The 9023-nt window shown below is 37.1% G+C and overlaps 1 protein-coding gene across 1 annotated transcript in view; it reads left to right on the forward strand.

Moving 5' to 3' along the window:
• LOC132113722 (protein diaphanous homolog 2-like) overlaps positions 1-9023 on the forward strand; it is a 447692-nt gene that overhangs the window by 315057 nt on the left and 123612 nt on the right. The gene's annotated exons all lie outside the window — the stretch shown is intronic.

Below are 9023 nucleotides of genomic sequence, written 5' to 3' on the forward strand. Positions count from 1 at the left end.
TATAATGAAGCGCAAGGGGCCCATATGCTTCACAGTATGACCGACAGGAAAGGTTAAGAGTCCAAATGGGGAGGTAGCTTAGCAGGGATGGTGGCGGAGTCTCACACAGCCGTTCTGACATTGTGGAATGGATTCTTATTATGGCTTGCAGTGATTAAGAGCTTTAGAGCTTCCCGTTATGCTGAGGGAGATTTCGGCGAATTTAAATATCTGGTTTCTTAACTCTCATTCATTTCTAACAGATTTGGAAATGAAGACCCTCAGTGAATGCAATAATCTCCCGTATTATTGTCACATGAAATGATCTCTGTCAGGGGAAAGAAAATACAGGCATGCATATCCCAGCAGTGGCATAATTTCTCCTGTCAATAAGCTAATTTGTCTTTAATTCCATTTGGAACTGTTTGATTGAAACCCTTGAGCTTTATGTACTTTGTTAGTTACCTAATTGCTTATCTAATTGAATAAAAGTAATTTAGTGCTTTGTTGTGAATGATGCGGTCACTGTTGAATAGACCAGCTGCATCTTTGTCAAGGTACAGTAGATGGCTGAATGAACGCACAAACCTAATTCTTTGAAGAGAGACATTTCAGAGAGAATAGCATTTTCGTTTTGTTTTGTTTTGTAAATGGTCTTTATCTAATTTGGAATGACGGTTAAGCAGTGTGTGGCTCTGTTTTAGTTCATTAGAGTGAATGCCACTGGAAGCCAGTGTCAACTCAGGATCTCACAGCAAGAAATGTCACCCCACTATATATATATATATATATATATATATATATATATATATATATATATATATATATATATATATATATATATATATATATATATAATACAGGCAGACTATTATATATATTATATATATATATAATATATATAATAACTGTGTTAATTCTTACTACGAATTTTATGCATTATATTTTAAAGAAAGTCACCGTTTTATTTATATATAACTTAATTTATTCATTTTAAAGTGTGAATTTATATATAAAATATATATAAAATTATTTTATTTATATATAACACGAGTTATGTATTACAGAATGTGTTAATTGATTACTGTACAGTGTAAATATTAACTTTTGACCGTTCCATCAAAGCTAATTATGCTTAATGGCAAACAAGTGTTGAAAATTAAATACTGTTTAAAATTATATCATATGTAGCATTTTTAAGACTATTTTAGGCCCTGACTGGCGGTCTTACATGCAATGCATACAGCTAGCCAACCGGGTTAAGTGTTGAAGCAGTGATGAATGAATAATTCAGATTTAGCTAATTATATTTTTGAGACCTTTCAGTTCTTGTCCGTGTTTTTTTTTTTTTTTTTTTTTTTACATAGTAGCACATATTACTTTAACCCCGAGCCATATTCAAACACCACCTCTCATGCTCTGTAATTCCTGCCACCTCTCTTTTCTTATCTTCTTGTCTTTTCTTTTCCACCCTCCTCTCTACTGCTCAGACCTTTGGGCTTTCCGTCTCTTTTTTGTCTCTCACTCCATATTTCTCACAAAGTACAGAGTATTTTTTTTTTGTCTCTTAAGAATAATACTTCGTCCACTTTATCCCTGTCTCCCCATCAAAGCGGCTTTTTTTTAGGAGGGCAGAGTTACACTCCAGAACACAAGAGCACTGCAAACCCTATCCTGTCCCAGTCTGCCTGTGCCCACAGGAGCACACAGCTATACACCCTGCTGATCTCTGCTGTTGGAGCTTTGTGGAAAGCCCAGATACTCTGATCTACACCAGGATCTTCTCATGGTTCTCTTAATGCATGTAGTTCTGATAAGCTTCCCATCACATGTCCCATGTTTTTGCCAGATCTCTGTGTTCGGGTAGTTTACTTTGCCCCCGACACACATGAGTGAAAACCAAAGCAGGTGATATCTTCCTGTTGCATCACGATCTGTTCCAAAAGGTTGCGCACACACATTCAATCATCGCATATCCATCTGCAAATGTTGGAACTGGCACTCTTAATATACTTGATTGAAAAGAGCAATCAGTTCTGCCTGATTTACTTGAGACAGTTATTGTCTCCCTTCAGTTCTTCCTTGATTGGTGACTGCAGAATACCTGTCCCTCAGTCCCAAGCCTTCAAATCTCCACAAAGACAATGGAAGAGAAAAAGTCCAGGAAAGGAAGTCAGAATGTTTTCCCCTGCTGGCAGATTTTTACACACACACAGAGACACACACCCGTGTGAATATGATTATGAATAAATACACACATACATAAACTTGGGAATTATACAGCTATGACAGCTGGAAATTGATGGCATTGCAAAATACTACTGATTGTTTTATAATTTTAAGTGCATTCTAAATGACACATTCTGATGATGACTGTCACAAGTCATTATTGCCATTTCAACAAAACCTAATTATGTTTGCCAGCTTGGTAACATTACCTTGGAGACAAGATTAAAGCAGTAATTTGCAGCAGCAATGTTCACTATATCAGAGAAAACCAAACATTTACCAAAAGTATGATGTAGAGCAATGCAACACTGGCCAAATAGGGCATGTAACTGTCCTGTCAACTGGCTGTGGGTCAGCAGAGGATCATTGTTATGCTAATTCCGAATTCTGTCCTGACAAATTTAAAATTGAAACTGCAACTGCTTGCTAATCAATCATGATTGCAACATCCCTTGTATCCTTAAAGCGGAGTCACAGTTTGGCATTTGCTTCAATCTATTAATGTGATTCAGAAGGATGTTTGTCTTACATGCTTTTACTATCTCCGTCTGGTTTTATTTATTTTCTCCAGTTTCTTACTGTATGCAATCTATCCATTGCTCAAGGGGTGTTGTAGAATGCAATTTTGATATCAATTTTGATTTGACCTGGCATTTTCCTACAAGATAATCATGATGACAATTCTTCATTTATCCTGGCAGCACAGAGCCACGTAAGGGGTTTTGTTTATGATGTATTAAATATTTGATGCACCCTCAGCAACATAATCTTGAAAAAATAAATAAATAATCTGTTTGGATCTGTATGGATAGATACTGTATGTGCTAGCAATTCCATGTTGACTGGCCACTGCTTCCTGACACACATGATTACATCCCTTAATATCTCTGTGCCAGCCGGCCTGAAAAAATCTGTTGTCCAGGTAAAGGTCAGAAGCGGTCATGGCCTGCCTCCCCAGGCTGAGCTTCCCTCTGGGCAGAGGAGCTCTCGACTTTCCTGTCTCATCCATTACCATCCACCTCCATCAAGGGCGGTGTTAATTAGAATGTGTTTTGATCATCCTGGGAAGACAGGAAGAAATGTGCTGAGTCTCAAGGAAGGGCTGGGACATGGGGAGCGACCATGGAATCAGAGTGGCATTGTACTTTCCCCTTTACTTATTCATGACGTTCATTCCTCCTGGGCTGCTCCGTTACACCTCCCTGCCTACAAAAAAAGCAGAGGATGATTGCTTGTAGCAGTTCTGCCTGTTATATTACATCACAAACCTGCAGATGGTTCAAAATAAAAATAAAAATAAAGAGAGTTAAATATACGTACATACATACAGTGGAGGTTAAAATTAGAGAACAATTTATAAATACTTGATTTTTATTTTTATTTTTCAGAAATTTTGTTAATCTTCATCGCTCAAAATTTGAAGGAGTATTAGTTTTTGACACATTTTTGACACAAATACCAAAGTTTCAACAAAAAACTTTATTTTGTGGAAACAATTAGAGAACCGTAACCACTGTAGTTTGAATGAAGATTACAACTGAAATTTTGGAGGGTTGCAGCTGTCTGAAATAAGTTGGAAGTATAGAGGCCCTTGTTTTGATTGAATGTAGGACATCTGCGGCCACAGGACATCACTAGTTTCTCACACTGCAAGGGACAACCTCCTGTCACAGACTTGAGCAGAGCAGAATATTGTTTTACTAAATTTAAAATAATATTACTGTATTTACTGTATTTGTATCAAAATTTAGTTTTCCCCCAAAACATTGAAACGTGTTAGTACAAACTTTTGACTGATAGTAGATTTTTTTTCTGATTCTTTCTTTCTTTCTTTCTTTCTTTCTTTCTTTCTTTCTTTCTTTCTTTCTTTCTTTCTTTCTTTCTTTCTTTCTTTCTTTCTTTCTGTCTTTCTTTCTGAGTTGATCCACCAGCTAGATTTTTGAGTTAGGGCTATTTCAGGTTAGCCTCCTCCCAAAACACCCTGACCGCTGCCTAGCAACAACCTATCTTCACAATAAATAAATAAGTTTGCAGAGCCCACAGTATGGAAATACATGGCATCCCCTTTATATGTATTCCTTGCCTAATAACAGAAGTGCTCCCATAACATTAATCATGGCCTGCATATGGAAAATGAATCAGTGTAATTGTTCCGGTGCTGCCTCTTTTTCGCTCTATTTGTCTTGTCCGTAATGTAAATGGCTGTGTCTTGTTTAGTAACTTTGTGTGCTTGTAATTCATGGAAGTCGAAGCTAGGACAAGAAGAGGAGGAGAGAGGAAATTCTAAGAGCAGAGAGGGTGTCCTGGTGTTGAGCTGCCAGATGAATCAGTTGGCATTCTGTATCGGTTGTTCTTCATTCTAGAGTGAACTGGAGCACAGCAGTCATAAAGCATGCGATTTGATGATTGTGGTTAAGACCTCGTTTTGTGAAGTGCAAACTGTATGTCAATAGAAAATTCAGTATGCAAGAGTAATGCTCTTGTGAACGTCTGCCTTCACTCATGAAGCCTTTGTTATGTCTTTAGTTTGATCGCTTGTGCTGTTGCTTGTCTTCTTCGTAGTTGTGCAACAGAAAGGCAGGGCAGAAAAAGAAAAAAAAAACTGCTATGTTGAGTTTTGGCGTTCTTTTCAGTCTTTCATTCTTCAGAAAGGGAGGCTATAAAGCTTCTCTCTAGTGACTGTCACCATTTTTTCTAAGTGCTCTCTTGACACGCTACTTCAGCCCAGAACAATTGGGGCATTCACTTAGTTTATAATACTTCTGCAAAGACATTTCATAGTTTTCGTGAAATTACATTTTTATAATATTTTTCTTGGTAAATGAAGCTTCCAATGCACACATTCAAAAGCATCAAGACAACGCATAATAAAATTAGGGATGGGCGTTTTCCGCAAATATCACATTCGAATATTTGAGCTCACAAAAAACGAATATTCGTTTATTTAAATTAAGTTTAATGAGAAAGACGTTATTTTTCAGCAACATGTATTGTTTCTGTCATTTTGAACAAGCTTACACACAATAAGCTTGAACATTACACATTGTGTTTTGTAGCTGAAAACCTTTAACAATGCGTGCAAACAAACAAAAGTACAGATTAAAAGCAAAAAAAAAAAAGTGAACAAAGAAAAAACGTAAAGCAGCCTGCAGCAATTTGGCTATTGTAGAACATAGCCTACACTTAACTTTGAAACTTTTAAACTGTCAGCAAATCTTTTTTGCTTTTTTCTATTGTTTTACATGTTGTTGTAAAGAAATACGGGCATGTAAACATGATCGGGGGAAAGTCGGCTCCTTAGTCTGTTAACAATAAGGCCGACCGCGGAGAAAACGTGCTCTGACAGCACAGACGTTGGCGGGACTTACAAATAACGGTGTGCTAAGCGAATAAGTTTTGTGAAGTGCTTCGTGTTTTCGTTTCACCACTGAATGGGATCCTCATCTGGTGGAATACATGGCTCCAGCAAGAATTGTTCCCACTCATCTCGGCTGGACTCTCTGTAATGATCGCTGAAGAACTGGCTCAGCCTTTTCCGACGAGTGGGCATTGCATCCTCTTCATCATTGGTGACGCACCACTCGCATCAAGGAAAATGTTCTGATAATGTTCAAAAATATTTTTTTTTCTTACTTCTCTCATGTTTTCTTCGAGAAACCTGAGATGTTTGTGCCGAGGGTCTAGGGCAGACGCGAGAAGAGGAGTTTTCACTGCATTCTCCAAGTAAGCGGTGTTTATTCGTTGCTTGAGAGATGCCGCAACAATGTTCTTGAATTCGGTCACTTTCTGTGATTCTCCACGGCATATTTGAAGTACTGTAGAAGACCACAGTTCTTATGGGCCGTTCACATATCGCGTCTTTTGCGCGCTCAAGTTCCTTATTTCCAATGTAGCGGTATGCGCGCTCATAATGGAAGCGACGCGGTCTCGATGCGCACACGGAGCAGACGCGCCTGGAAAAAACGTTGAGTTAAATATCGAGTTAAAAACGCACCGCAAGTCATGTGACAAGAACTAAACATTCAGCTTCATCCTTTCCCGTAACAACGTTGAAAGCTCAGCCAAGATGAAGGAACAGCTGATCATAGCTGTATATGGATTGCCATTTTGAAATAAGCGATTTTTTGTGCTGCAAATCCATTTATCCTTTGCTGAAATTTCCGCATCTTCATGGAGAGAGCGCGTCATTGTTGCTTAGCAACGGCAGACGCCTCAGGAGCGCTTCTGCCCAAGCGCTTTGGAAAGATGGAGAAAGCGGTGCGCCTAGCGTTTTCCACGCGTTTTTAGGCGCGATATGTGAACTGCCCCATATTCATTAATTATTTTTTGCTTGCATACATCTCCAAATATGCCGTGGAGAATCACAGAAAGTGACCAAATTAGGTTTTATTGTGAACTTTTTTTTTTGCGAAATTCGAATATCATTTTTATTTATCGAATAATTAGAGCATAACGAATATTCGAATGTTCGACTATCCGTGCACAACTTTAAATAAAATATATGAAGATGTATAAAGCAGAGTTAGGTTGAGGCAGAATAAACAGCTGTACAGTATTTACAGCTTTTGTTAGGTAAATCGGTTAATGCAATCTACTGAAGCAGTAGCAGTGTGTATTGAAAATATGAATAAATTTAATTTATTGTTTCTTTGTATACATGAAAGTAGGCTGACAAGCCAGTGTGAGAGAGGAGTAAAGGATTGGGATTATCTTGTCTGCTGTCTGTCATAGACTTAAAGTAATATAGCAAGTTCATACTTTGATTTATTTGATAAGTAGTCATATAATAAACCCCTTTCTACTGGATGCAAGGCACGATCATCCTCTTGGTGTTTTTCTTTATTATTTTTTTTGATAATGACTGGCTGACTGTACATTATCCTTTATGCTGTATGACCCATGCTACCGAAACAAGTCTTGTCCTAGGTAAGTGCTAAATCCTGACCATTTTAAAACCTTTTGAGGAATCAAACAAGTGCTTTTACGTGCACAGACAATCCTACATCCTCAAGTGCAGCCGAACCTTCACTCTCGCAAGGTCACATTGAACTGCACATCCTCAAAGCCATCTGTAGAAAATAAATAGATTTTAAAAAAAAAAGTGTTTTGCTTTATGATACAATCCTTTAGTTCAAGGACACCCTGCAAATGTAAGTATGTGAGTGTATCTCAACATGCCCAACATTTTATCTGCCCGTCAGTGCTGAGTGGTCCGTTGTGGGAATATCATCTCTGCCACCATGGTTCCCCACCCTATTGCTTGGTGCTGGGCCTGGATAATTAAAGATTGATAATTTCCCTGGGGACAGAAAGAACAAGCAGGGATCAGGAGTTCAGCCGCATGTCTCTGTGAGGGGGAACACACCGAAAATATATCTGCTGTTAGTTAAGCATTAAATGGGGTCAGGTTGAATGTTGCTTTGGGCGCTCTCTGTTCCCTGACTGATGTGGGATGATAGAGTCTCAGTGAGAGGAATACTCGCCTTTCGTTCAGCTGATATCTCTCATTACCTGACTGACATATAAGAGTGGCCTTGATTTATCCTGTCATCTCTCCGAATTGTGCTGTTGAATTGCGTTTGTGTCAATAAAGGCAGCTTGCGTTTATAGGCATAAAGTGTATATTGCGGATGAACTGAGATGGCTGTATCAATCCATCCACAGTGTAGATATTGCCTCACAATTTCCTGCTTAATGCAGTCCCTTCCACGAGCAGGCAGTCGGTAATGATAATGCCATTGTGATCGAGAATGGGTGCTTCTTGATGTTGGTATTTTTGCACCTCTGACCTTTGCTTATAGAACTGAGCAAGCCTGGAGTTTAAACCCACCCTCTACACCCCTCTAAAGAAGGGGCCACCAACTTTCTGCCTTGAGCCAACATTGTGACTCCATGCCAAGGCAGACTGACAATCCAAGGGTGCAATATGACACAAATGTGCTCATAAATCAATTCAGTATATGGCACAGCCACAAACAAACTAGTTTGTTGTCCTAGCAAAGGGAAAAATTGATATGTGTTAAAAACAAGGGATTTATTTTCTTCTCATAATATATATATATATATATATATATATATATATATATATATATATATATATATATATATACAGTACAGACCAAAAGTTTGGAAACTTACTATTTTTAATGTTTTTGAAAGGAGTTTCTTCTGCTCATCAAGCCTGCATTTATTTGATCAAAAATACAGAAAAAACAGTAATATTGTGAAATATTATTACAACTTATTACAACTTAAAATAATAGTTTTCTATTTGAATATACTTTAAAAAAAATCATTTATTCCTGTGATGCAAAGCTGAATTTTCAGCATCATTACTCCAGCCTTCAGTGTCACATGTAACATCCAGTCTATCACATGATCATTTAGAAATCATTCTAATATTCAGATTTATTATGAGTGTTGGAAACAGTTCTGCTGTCTAATATATTTGATGAATAAAAGGTTAAAAAGAACTGCATTTATTAAAAATAAAAAAAACATTTCTATTAATATATATTCTAATAATATATTTACTTTCACTTTTTATCAATTTAACACATCATTGCTGAATAAACGTATTGATTTTATTTAAAAAAAGAAAGATTGTTATTGTTATATTGTTATTACAAAATATTTATATTTTAAAAACATAGCTTCTTTTTTTTTTTTTTACTTTTTATTCATCAAAGTATCCTAAAAAAGTATCACATGTTCTGAAAAAATATTAAGCAGCAGAACTGTTTCCAACTTTGATAATGAATCATCATATTAGAATGATTTCTAAAGGATCATGCGATAATGATCCTAAAAATTCA

This window comes from Carassius carassius, chromosome 33 (genome assembly GCF_963082965.1).
Source record: "Carassius carassius chromosome 33, fCarCar2.1, whole genome shotgun sequence".
Lineage (NCBI taxonomy): Eukaryota > Metazoa > Chordata > Actinopteri > Cypriniformes > Cyprinidae > Carassius > Carassius carassius.